At 34.3% G+C, this 13,480-nt stretch overlaps 1 long non-coding RNA gene across 1 annotated transcript in view; it reads left to right on the forward strand.

Moving 5' to 3' along the window:
* Positions 1–12,546, forward strand: part of LOC149775270 (uncharacterized) — a 74,750-nt gene extending 62,204 nt beyond the window's left edge. Inside the window, exons 2-3 of the long non-coding RNA XR_016416517.1 lie at positions 10,930–11,037; positions 12,533–12,546. This is a non-coding gene — a long non-coding RNA (uncharacterized LOC149775270). The remainder of the gene's footprint in view (positions 1–10,929; positions 11,038–12,532) is intronic.
* Positions 12,547–13,480: the final 934 nt, after the last annotated feature.

Genomic DNA, 13,480 nt, shown 5'->3' on the forward strand with positions numbered 1-13,480 from the left:
GGGTCAGTTATATCAGAGGTCAAATGCTCACGTTATATCACCAGTAAACTATTTCTAATTTTGCTGTAGGAAAACAAGTCGTACATATAAATGAAAGTCACGTGGATTTTATAGAAAAATGAAAGAACATAAACTTCCCAAAATATTTATTTTGAAAACAACGAACAGAAAACTGGAAATGTTGCAGCAGATCAAAGAAAACTAGATTCACTATGTAGAGAGCACATGTCAGTGCAGTTGTCACGTGATACCAACAAACACATCACATGGACAATACTTGATGAATCTGGTTTTCTTCACCTTGATGCAATACCGACAGGTTTCCTGACATTGCTCTTAGAATAAATATGTTGAGAATTAAGTGTGCATTATATTTATTTACAAACCTTGCATGACTTTCATGTAATATTTTTGAATTCTATGTAGAACAGCTTTGAAAATTAGTGTATTATTGATATCACGTGACTATTGGACCTACAAAGTCATTGACATGAGGTTGCAAGATTTATGTAGGAATGTGATTCTAGGAATGCAAATGACGAGATTCAGGTAAAATATCATGAACGCTGTAGTTTCGTCTCATCTATCGGAAGATTAAAGATATAACGAATGCTATGCTCACACTTTCTGAGAAAATCATATTCCTATCGATTTCATACAGGTATATCTAACCACTCCTGTGGCCTAGTGGTTAGAGTGTCTGCCTTGGATGCAGTAGGTCATGGGTTCGATCCCTGCTGAGTCAAACCAAAGACTTGCTTGGCATTCAGCATTAAAAGGTTAGTATTTGGACTAGTCGGCCTGGTGTCAAGATAATGTGATTGGATGGGACATCATTCTACATGTCTGCAGCATGATGCCTCAGTGCTAGACATCACTATAAACTGTCACACTGCAGACATTGTAGCGATATGACTGATCAATTGTTAAAGCTACAGTATAAAATCCAAATCACACACACACACAGGTATATCTTGATGAAAGGTCGTTCAAGTTTGCTAGGCTGTTTTTTTTTTTAAAGCAGCAACCCCATACTTGCTACCTTATACGATTTTGCCGTAAGTCCTAAAAAAAATGACCCTTAAAATACAGACTTATAGAACAAAAACAAGCACTATGGAAAAAATGACAGTGCCAAAAAATTGGATAATTGGTTCATCTGTATTTGGTTTGGATCTGTGTTTCAAAAGAAATAGTGGAATTACTCAGGGAACCAGACTAACTTTGCAGCAGTACCTCAGATGCTTTAAATTGCACATATTTTTTCATGAGAAGCATCTGCATGATCAAACTGTTGATTATAGAATTTTTAAAAATGGCATCCAGCAAGCGATGCATGTTGAAAAGTGTTAATAATCAGCACAGAATAATAAAAAGGAATATTCAAATTCTTGTGAGCCTGTGATTGGATTGTTACAATTTTGTTTTTATAGCAGAGCCGTAATGTATGCTTACAAGTTCTGTCTCCTGGCTCATTATACAGGCCGCATATTGAGACAGATGCATCAGTCTAAGCTGGTATGGAGCATGATTGGCATGGGGCGGTGTATTATATAAATAATACATACAACCAATCGCCCTCCCCTCTAATCCCACCCATTATGACCCAGATTCTTAAGGGTATCTTTTATAAGTAAAGACAGTAACCTCATGTCGCTTAGACTTCATCAACCTTAGTCCTACAATGTATGACACATCACATATTGTTTATGTTTTTTGCAGGCCGATTCAAACCATGAGAAAGACAGGAAAAACAATGAAACACACCTGATTTATTTTAGTAGTTATTACTGTTTTCGCTTGCATAGTAAGATTATTTTAGTAGTTGATTTTCAGCTTTTATAATTACATCTGATAGTTATTAGCAAATTTCAAGTTGAAATCAGAACAAAATAAACATAATAATCGCATTTCGATATATTTTAACCCAAATAACTTTTTTTTTATCTGCCAGCATATATGGGAGTTGTTAGTTTTCTCATTACTCTCTTATATCATTATTTTGAATGTACGTTTCATCTTTGTGCAGTATATACTTTTATTCAGAATGTGCAATGTACAATTAAATAATACAGTATATTGCTTAGCTAATGAAAATAATTTAGGGTGTTCATTGTTTTAGTATGTACAGTTTATTTACTATACAAATAAATTCTTCATAAATCAGTTTAAAATAAGACGTTAAAATACTCAGATGAGTGTAGGCGAAAAAAAATCTAACTAAAATATTAGCATACAGAGGCCTGTATGTATAAACAAAAATAAACTAACTGCAGCATGGCCACTGTGTTCTCATTTATTTACAGTGTTAGTAATTTTTGCAGAACATTAAATAGTACTTTGTGAATTCAGAGAAAAAAAATTAACAAAAATATTTTAAACAGATTATTTTAATATATTTCATCTTACAAGTTCCACAAAATTAGGAGAATATAGACATATTATATTGCATGGAAGTAAATCATAAATTGTACAAGATGCCAGTTTAGTTTTTTAATATATGAGTTTTATTTACTACTATTAGTATATAGTGCAATGCAGAGATAAACATAAATTCTTCATAAATTTAACAAAGCATTAACACTTACACAGATCAGTTTGTTTAGACAAGAACAAGGTAATCTAAGCATCAACATACTCAAACCAATATACGTGTGTGTGTGTGTGTGTGTGTGTGTGTGTGTCATAAAATATGCTTTTCAGCAAATCCTATGGGATAAATACCATACATTAGCCTTGAAGTTGTGAATAGGCAGTCAATAGGATTCAAAATCTGACTACTAGGTTGTGCAAGGATTTTCTTAATAAGTAAAAGGCGTCAGAGTAATACGTATCATTAAAGTAATTAGACTCTGAGTTGTGCAACAGTGTCAGCATGAACTGCCAGCTTTGTCAGATATCCTTGAAAATTTTACCTCCAGTTTTCCTCTTTAGGCTGTTCAAACACAACTCTACAGTACTGATTGTTATGGTAATAAGATGTTGACCCTGCCGCCATCCTTTCCCCTCAAGCCCATCACATCATACACATCATGGTTGATGTTAATAGTACTAGACTAGCAACATATCATTTGTGTCATTTTGTTCTTTTTTGTATTAAAAAATACTTTAAAATGTTAGCTAAGGAAAGAGATTCAGGATTTTGATTGTCTTATTTACATTCCCAGTTAAACCAAGGGATACATTATAACACTTACACTCTTGGCTTTTTTACTTTTTATGCATACTTAAGAAGCCCCAACTAAAAGATTGGTCCTCCATTTTTAAACTTAAAGGGGGACATTAAAAAAATACTAAATCCTAGATACAGCACTGGTAGAGTTTGTGTTGATTTTTAAGCCAGTTAAGTCTAATGTGAGTTTATACAGTAGTCAAAATAGTTTGTAAGGTTGAAGTATTTTCTGACTTGAAGTCACATGACAAGTTTACAGAAGAGAGAGAGAGAGGCCACAGTACATATATCAGCACATTTATTTAGCATTAATACAGTACCACATTCTTCTGTTGTATGACTGCATACAGTTTCTTTCATTGATTGATCCTTTATTTCATACAGTATACATGTACTGTCAATGTTGGTCAGTTCCATTTAGTAGTCTGTGTCAAGGTCAGTCTCCTAATTGCTTATGCATATGACAGTGTGAATATTTACTATATGAAACAAGTTTTGACAGAATAATTTTTAATGTATCAGTTACTTTTTTATAGTATTATTTTATATGTAAATGGTATATGGGACTTTCAAGTCCTAACCTAGCCACAGGCATTTTGTTAGTTCTGATATATACTGAGGTTGCCTACTCTGAAAATTGCCTTTTTATGCAAGTTGCAGATTATAATAAAGTAACTAGGTAATAATTGTTTATAATATAACCTATATAATTTCTTTTGACATGTGTTTGGATATAATAGGCACTTGTTTAATCAGCCCACTACACTACTAAGATCATGGAAAGTTCCAGCTGCAAAGAGCTGTTCGATATTACTAACAAGCTAATGTCAAGGAACAAATCAGCACCACTTCCAACTACCTTATCTCCAGTCGTCCTTCCGGACATGTTTGCAAATTTCTTCCGTGACAAAGTACAAACCGTTAGAGATAAGCTTGACACCACAATTTCAATTGACTCGTCGTCACCATACAGTTGGGATACAGAATTTGAGCAGCAACCATTAGCATTTGAACCTGGTTCTATGGATTTTGTACGTACAATCGTGATGAAGAGTGCACCTAAGTCATGTGAATTTGATCCAATTCCAGCATCACTGCTGCTTGAGTGCTTAGATCCAGTATTGCCTTCACTAACTGATGTCATTAATACCTCTCTCTCATCTGGGGAATTCCCATCATTTTTCAGAACTGCTATTGTAAAGCCTCTGCTGAAGAAACCAACACTAGACCATAACGATTTAAAGAACTACCGCCCAGTTTCTAATCTCCCATTCATTTCAAAAATCTTAGAAAAGGTTGTTCTATCCCAGCTTGTATCTCATCAAAATTCAAGCAGTCTTTTTAGCAATGTACAGTCTGCATAGCGTTCTTGCCACAGTACTGAAACTACTCTTCTAAAAGTAGTTAATGACATTCTCTTTGCATTGGATAGCGGAAAGATTACAGTCCTCACCCTCCTTGATTTGTCTGCAGCATTTGACACAATAGACCATGATATATTACTTCACCATCTCTAGCATGTTTTGGCATTCATGATACAGCCTTACTGCAGTTCAAGTCCTACTAGGTCAACAGGACACAAATTGTATCTGCAAATGGAATACACTCCAGCCCAGTTGATCTATGTTGTGGTGTTCCACAGGGGTCTGTTCTTGGACCTGTTCTATTCATTCTCTACACTCATTCGCTCTCAAGTGTCATAGATCATCATCCAGTGTCTGACCAATTGTACACTGATGACACCCAAATATACAAATCTAGCCACCCAACTGATGTTGATGCTACCATCCAAGGTGTAGAGAGGTGCATTTCTGATGTGAAATCATGGATGACTTGTAACAAGCAGCAGATGAAAGATGATAAAACTGAGGCCATTCTGATCACAGCACAAAGACTTTCTCATTCACATCCTTTACCTCAAAACAATAAATATCAGCAATGCCAACATTAAATTCACACAGTCAGTATGAAACCTAGGTGTTACTCTGGACAGTACTCTCACATTGCACCAACATGTCATGAACATATGCAAGGCTGCATATCTTCAGCTGAGACGTATCAGCTCAATTCGCAAATATCTTTCAGTTGATGCCACTAAAACACTTGTGTGTTCATTAGTACTTTCAAGACTGGACTATTGTAACTCAATTCTGTCTGGTTCATCTCAATATCTACTTCAGAAACTTCAAAAAGTTCAAAACACAGCGGCTCAGATCATACTTAGAGTACCACAATCAGAGCACACCTCCCCACTGCTCTGTACCCTACACTGGCTATCCATTCGATCCAGAATCAAACACAGAATTTGTTCTCTGTGCTATATTTCACTGTCGGACTCTAGTCCAACATACCTATCTGACCTCACCCATGTGTACACACCACCAAGATACTTACGCTCCTCGTCTGACAATTGTATACTCATTATTCCCACTATGAAAACAAAGCCATATGGACAGCGTTCTTTTGCATACCAGGGCCCAGCAATGTGGAATGAATTGCCCACTGAACTTTGACACAAAGACACAGCGACTAACTTATTTCGACTGCAAGAACAAACTTCAAGACCTAATAATGTTTCCTACCTGAAATATTCCCAGCATGTTTTTTATTTTTAATGTTTTTCTAATTCATGTTGTTTGTTTTTGTAATAATATCATTATGTTTTTTATCTTATAGGTGTTGTCTAATGTTGTAAAGCACTTAGAGCTTCTAAAGATTAGGCGCTATACAATTTAGTCCTCATTATTATTATTATTATTATTATTATGCATGGACAACTGGATTTCTCAGCAAGTACAATAAATAAAATCTAACACCTTCCTCAAGCAGTTTTTATCCTCTTTTGTTTAGGCTGTAATTACAGTCAAAAGTCAGCTTCTCAAAGATTCTTTTGATGCATTTTGCCAATTTCAAGCTGGCTGGTGATCATTGTTAAATAAGTGGATAAGATAAGTACTTTACAAATTATTCAGTTGTAAGTATAAATAAATAGTTACATGTATATGTAGTCTATTTCGTTGATATAGTTGAAGAGATGAGTGTGCCAGCAAGCATATCTAGGCAAGTAAGGAAGCCTGATACAGTTTCCACAAATTGATCTTTTTTCAAAGAAAAAATGATGTTTCATTCCCCAATTCATTTTGTTTTTACTTGAACTTTTCTCTAGCTATTTCCAAAAATCTGATCCATTTCTCTGTCAGCCTGTGTCATACTCTATCTGTCTTCTCATCTATGTATCAGCACATTACATCTATCTTTTTTTATAACTCGAATATTGGCATATGGTTATTAGGTGCAAACAAAGATAAAAAGCAAGCAAAAATTCTTCATTTGTAAAATAAATCTTACGTGATTTCCTTAAAACAACCCAGATTTTTTAACTAGTGTTTTAACTGTTATGTGTGTTTAATTTTTATTGTTTCGATGATTTTGTTTTGATGATTATATATTTTGTACTTTACCTTTCTCTAAAAGCAAGTTTATAGTCTACATGACTAGTGAAATTTCTTTTGTAATCAGCATAATACATAGCTAGTGTTTCTCTATAAATGGTCAGATAATTATATTTTTATTATAAACATATTTACTTAATTTTGAATGTAGGACATAGTTTTCACTTGGAAATTCCAAAACTTGTTGACAACTTTTAATGTTTTAGAGAGAAGGCTGACCTATATCCTGGCTCTATTATTGTGTCTTAGTTTTTTTTATATAATGTTGTTTACTTGGAAAATTACTCATTCTTGCCTTAACAGGTGAAGCATAATCAATCAAATTATTGTGTTCAGAGTTTTAATTTATTTGTATTTAATTATTTTAAATTATTCTCTGGAATTACAAAGTGTTCAGTAATATTCTTGGACAAAAACAATTTGGAATTGTAGTGAATTCAGACAAGCACACTCATGGATTATATCATTGTAATGCATCAGAGACTGTTAGAACATCTCCACATTCCAGATCACAGGCACATTAGCATCTACAGGCATATCAATACATTCAGTATTGGATTTATTTGGAATACCATTGGAATTCAGTTTGCTATTTTCTGTTGCTTACTACCATAACTTTACTTGTGATATTATGTTGTATTTTGGGACAAGTTCAGACATCCTAATGGCAGGTTCATTTCTCCAGTCAGCTGACTTACATAATTTTTGTAAAGCACTGCTGTATCTAGCATAAATTATGAGTATTCATGTTTAAGAATAGAGATGTCAAAATTTAAGGAAAGTTCTACTGGGTACCTGTTGATCCTAATGATCGGTTACCCAAGTATGTTATGTATATTTGATTTAATTTATATTTGATTTAATTGTCTGTTTTTAAGTTTTTGAGTGGTCTCACAGAACAGTGGTCTTTCAATACAGGTTTTACTGTATTTGGATTCAAAAAGAATCTTTTTCCTGGAAATATTTGAGTGCACAAACAGAATTCTTGGACAAAGACATTTCTTGAAATTTTATTAAGTAATTAAAACACTGTAATATTGTTTGTGAAACAACAAAGAACTGTGGACACAAAAGCACAATACTGGCTATATTATACGTCATCACCTTCCATTTTTGATTTTTCATCGGGACTTGAGCTTGAATTCATTAGAATATTTCATTTCTAGGACTTCTAAATTTTAATTTGTGGAATATTCTTGGATTATTTCTGGATTTGATTTCTTATAACTGTAAGTTCTTATTTTTCCATTGTTTTTCCAGCGAAATAAATTATTTGTTAAATTTTTCAAAGCTTGTTGTTTTCACTCATTCTTTGTTACTGTTTATTAGAGCCTAAACATGTAACAGGGTGCCCAATCAAATAGAAATTGTATTATATGTGAACCTGATCTGTTTTGTTGTATGTTCATACATGCCAACCCCCAGAGATAAGCGTAATTGTTATTTTAGGGTTTAAACACCATTTTTCAGTACATGATAGGCTATACATGGTGGCCAGTATAACTGGTGGAGGAAGAACCCTGGAAAACCCAGGGAAGAACCAACTATCCATGAGAAGCTACTGGCAGGCTTTACCATGTACCCATGCTAGCCGAGCCTGAGACTCAAACCCACGCAGACAGAGGTGAGATGGCAGTGATCTGGAACGGTGAGTGCTTTGGACCACTTGGCCACTCAGGGCCCAATAAACATAATTATTACTAATATAAGTGGCAAAAAAGTGTAATGCATGCCATGATTACAGAAAATTGTATGAATAAAATACATTTATTTTTGCTACTTACTTGGATCTGCAGTTAAAATTTTTGTCACAGATTGGTTAAATCCATGTGGATTAGTAGCTAGTTCAAAAGAAATTAATAAATTATTTATGCATAAAACTCACTTTAACTAGTCTACATGTCTATAGTAACTTTGGCGAATAGTCATAGTTGCCACAAATGATGACTGTTGTATTTCATCACTGTCAAATTCTTATTTCAAAGCTTTTAAAGTGGAACTGATTTGTCCTTTTCTGGATGCAACATGTTTTTAAGTTTAACAGATTCTGTCTCCACTAACATTTTTCAGTCATATGACATCCATTAGTCACATGAATAAGCCCATTTATTACGACCATTTACTTTTAATTTAGACTGGTCCGCTGTGTATGGGGTATCAAAATAGGATGAATCTTTGACACATGGTTTCACACACAAGAATTTTTTCTTTTTTCTTGGAGCTGTTTCATGGTGATACTATAAATAGAAAATGAGGGAAGTAGACAGAGGTTTAATGATGAACACAGCAGCTTGTATCATTGTTTCCAATTTAAAGTCAGTCACATATGTATTATATATTGATAAAAAAATAAGTTGTAAATAGGTTTAGTATGTCATTTTCCTCTAGCCGGTGAGAGGGTAGTATTCCATTCAGCGAGTTGCACTTGTATATTAAGTGGGCAATGTCAAGCAGTAACATGGAAGAATGGTATGCTTTGTATTATTATATAGTACATGCATGACAAGTAAATTGTAAGCAACAATATGAGCCCCTTTGACGATGAATAAATGCACACAGGACTTGAGCCTAAATGTAACATTCATTACTCTGTGGCTTAGTCTGAACTTGGAAACTTTTGTTTTAAAGGGGTACCCAGTTATTATCAATGGGCAGTTACCCATTGGCATCTTTAGTTAAGAATATTTCATTTTAGATATGGTGTAGTCAGAAAATTTAGAATCCTAATTTCTTTTTGTAAATGTGCTTGACCCATATAAGATATTTTGATACTCTTGAATATCTGTCATGTTTATATTAAAACTCTGCACTAGATGAAATAAAACCTGTCTTGAAAGACCACTTCTATGTGAGACCACCTGTCATGAGAAGCCATATTCTCAATGCACAAATTTATTAATTATATAGCATTGTGACTGGTTATGAGAGACCACCTGTCTTCAGCAACCATCATTTTTTGACACAAGAGGTGGTCTTTCAGCAGGGTTCATATGGTATTTGACAGTTTGGAAAAATGAGGTAGCATTTTCAAGGCCTTGAAAGTTTTGGAAAATCGAGCATATTACCCTGAGGTCTTTAAAAGTCTTTTGAAAATTGAAATAAATCCAAACATTTTAATTTCCTATCATAATCACAAACAAAATTGTCAAAGTTAGATTCAGATGTAGTAGAGTTTTCCTGGTTTCTTTCTTTTGATGACCCGTTCAGTTTCATTTCATCATTAAACAATATTGTAGTATTTTGTATTCATAGGTCTTGGAAATCTATGTTTGTGGTCTTTAAAAGTTTGTGAAAAGTCTCTGAAATTATCATTCAGAATTCTGTATGAACCTCATTATTGACAGGTTCTACTTTACTGCATTTGGCACTTATTGCTTTTACAAAGTCTTCGTTTAGTGAAACTTCATGATTTGAGTGAAAAAGCAAAAGTTATTAATTTTGCCATTACAGAATTGGACTTGTGACTTGTTTCTCCCTATTTTCTCATGATTTATCCATATTTAGAGATGAGAGAGAAGTTACTTTGGCTGAAATTTCGAAACCACATAGACCCTTGAATGATACATTTATACTGAATATAGTCGGTACATGTACTATATACTATATCAATTACACTTTGCAAATTTAGACATGTCCATTCAAGTCATCTGTAACTAAAATCATGCATTTACCCAGGTAAGTATGGGATATATATTTGTTACAGTCAAATGTAGAGCATTATGCTTCCAAGTAAATAGTACAAATATTGAAACTGCTGCACCTGTTCAATGTTTAGTTATCATATTTTCACCTGGTCACACCACTAAATGAAACACTATATAATAAAAAAAATATGAAAAGAAAAGAAGGATTCTGATCAGAGGTTTTAAGTTGTATCAGTTTATCTGACAAGTGTACAGTACATTTGTTTTTCCACATTGTATCCACTGCTGGGGCACAAGCCTTAATTCTTTTACCTGCAGAGACTATATAGCTTGCATTAAAGAACAGCAACAGTGTTTTTAAAGGTCAAAGATATTTGAACAGCTACAATATCATTTTAATTCTCTTAAACATTATAGTTAGAAAACTGTTCTTCCTTTCAGGGTCCTAAATAATTTGAGGTCACATGTTCACAGTTCAATGTCACTGAATATAGAGAAAAATGGTGTCTGCATCACAGGCCTGGACAAGACTTTGTGACTGATTGTACTGGGGTGGAAGGGGTTAAGAACACAAGTGATTTGGGAGTCAGAAGGTTAAATCTTCCGGTCACTGTGACTGAGGAAAGAAAAATTATTTCAACATAATAATTTTAAATTTCAGTGTCCGAAGATCAGAGGTCAAGGCTACTGAAGACAGGAAAATGGTTTCTGTATAATAACATTACTTCTTCATATGTGGACTCAACTTTGTGGATAGCGAGCACTTGAGGTAAGAAAAAAGTCCATTGATTTCAGGTTCAGAAGGTGAAAGGTCAACTTTGCTCTGACCGATATTATTAACCTGTATATGGTAAAGCTTGTGATTTGTAAAAAAAATTTTTAACAGTGTGTTGTATTACAGTGTTATCCATCTGCAATCCATCTGTTACCAATGTAATTTCTGTACATAGATTCAATTTTCCACTAGATACAGTTACCAATCTCTGTGGATGGCATGCACATGGGATAAGGAAGAGCACTACTGATTTTGGACTCCAAAGCTCAAACATCAAGTCACACTTAACTCAAAAGAGGAGGACAGTTTCCCTCACAATTACTTGTAATCAACATCGTTCACAGTTATTAAGCTTTCTGGATAACTTGCATTTGTGGTGTGGAAGATCGCAGTCAATTTTGGATTGAAAGGTCAAAGATTAAGGTCACAAAAATTACTTCACTTTACCACTGACAGCTATTAACTCTGTTGATGTCTTGCACTAGGTGCAAGGAAACATCCTGTCAATTCAGAGTGGATAGATCAAAAATCAAGGTCACACTGATGAAAAGAATAAAATGGTCCCAGCACAGTAATTTCAAATCACCATCATCTATGGTTACAAAACATTTTGGTGAAAGCTCAAGACTTCTGTGACAGAAAAAATAACAAAATGTTTGGATGCACAATAACATTAGTTCCATTTGGCATGCCTGGAACAAACTTTATCGATGACCTGCACTTGGGGTAAGGAAGAAGGCTAATGATTTTGGAGTAAAAAGGTCAAAGGCAAGGTCATTGAATAAAGAACAATATTTTTCTGCATAATGTCATTTTTATTTAATTCTATGTCACAGACCTCGATCAAACATTGTGGGTGGTTTCTCCTTATGGTAATGAAAAAAGGGCAATAAAAATGCATTTTCCCTACGTATGCAGGAACCCCAGAGTTGTCTTGTTCAGTGGTATATGCATAAAATATATATTCAGTATATATTAAGTATTGCAAATTTACTTTCAGCTGATTTTTTATGCTTCTTTGGCAGTGATAGCAGTATATTCAGTATGTTTGGGATATGCTGGATTCAGTCAAAAATCAACCTTAATGACTTTTTCTGTTCGTTTTCTTGAGTCTTTTTTATGTTCCCTATGGGTATGTTGGAGGGAACCAAAATTGGTCTCTGGGTATGATGATGGATTGCTTAAATTTTGTTTTCTTATTTCTGTTGTATTTATTGCACTTGAATTTATTTCACAGTTCTTCTCATCCACCACTTGTTATTATCCAGAATTCACCCAGACATAATTTCCGTCCTTACATACTAATTGGGGAGCACTATAAATCACATACAATTTAAATGACAATCAGAGCCAGTTTAATGTCAAGCTTAAATACAGTAGATGGGTTCGAGTGATCCTAATCATTTGAAGCTGAATCCTTGGAAAAGTATGCTGGACATAATACAAGTTCATACATCTTGCATATATCATTGTCTTGCTGTTCTTTCAGAAATTTTCAAGCCATGACTACACCAACCAGATTCAGTGATAGACAGTACAAGAACTGGCTTAAATGTAGCCAGTCTTTGATTATCTTGAAGGAAGCCCTGCACAAGTACACAGATAATGAGGTTAAAAATCTGCATGGTGACATTACACTAAAAGTCTCCAGCATCCCTTGTGGTTCATTTACTGGGAATCAGTGTGGCTCTTGCTCATCAAAAAATATCAAACTAACAGGGGGAAGACATAGAAATTGGTACATAAACTGCAAGAACGGCATATGTAACAAATGGCTTCATGAGATTCTTGCTGTTCATGATGATCCCCAAAACCCCACCATAAACTGGAAAAATGCTGACATAAGCCTGTGGCCTACTGACTGCTATCAGGTTGCCAAAATTTTCATGCCAAAAGGCCAAGACAAAACAGTAAAGATGCCTGATGACCTTGATGCTCCTGCGATTTTGTCACTTTTAAAATACTGCAGTTGGTTCAGAAAAGATCTCCCCAATACACAGTTACTGTCAGATGTAAGTAATAGTCATCTTTGAACTGAATTTTAATTATATGCAAAGTCAAATAAAAATAAGTAATCTCCCTTACTATTTGCCTTGCCCATGAATGGCACATCATAGGTATAACTTTTCTGGCAAATTCATATTAAATATATTTCAGATGTACTAACTATTCTATTCTCCTGTAAAAATTAAGACTTTGCATTTCTTGCTCATCTTGCACTTATGCTATGGCATGGTATCTCATGTAATTGGTGATGCATCCCCTGTATTGTGTCATGCCTCCATTGTTCTTTGTTATTTTGATTCAGATTTGGTAGATATTGTTCTGTCCGGAAGGCCTTTGTAATTTGTACAAATGACACCAATCCACCACAGATATGGCTGTCTTTACTCAAAAAGAAGTTGTAAGTAAACAACTTTGTTTGCAAAACAACTTT

This window comes from Sinohyriopsis cumingii, chromosome 19 (genome assembly GCF_028554795.1).
Source record: "Sinohyriopsis cumingii isolate HCF-2022 chromosome 19, ASM2855479v2, whole genome shotgun sequence".
Lineage (NCBI taxonomy): Eukaryota > Metazoa > Mollusca > Bivalvia > Unionida > Unionidae > Sinohyriopsis > Sinohyriopsis cumingii.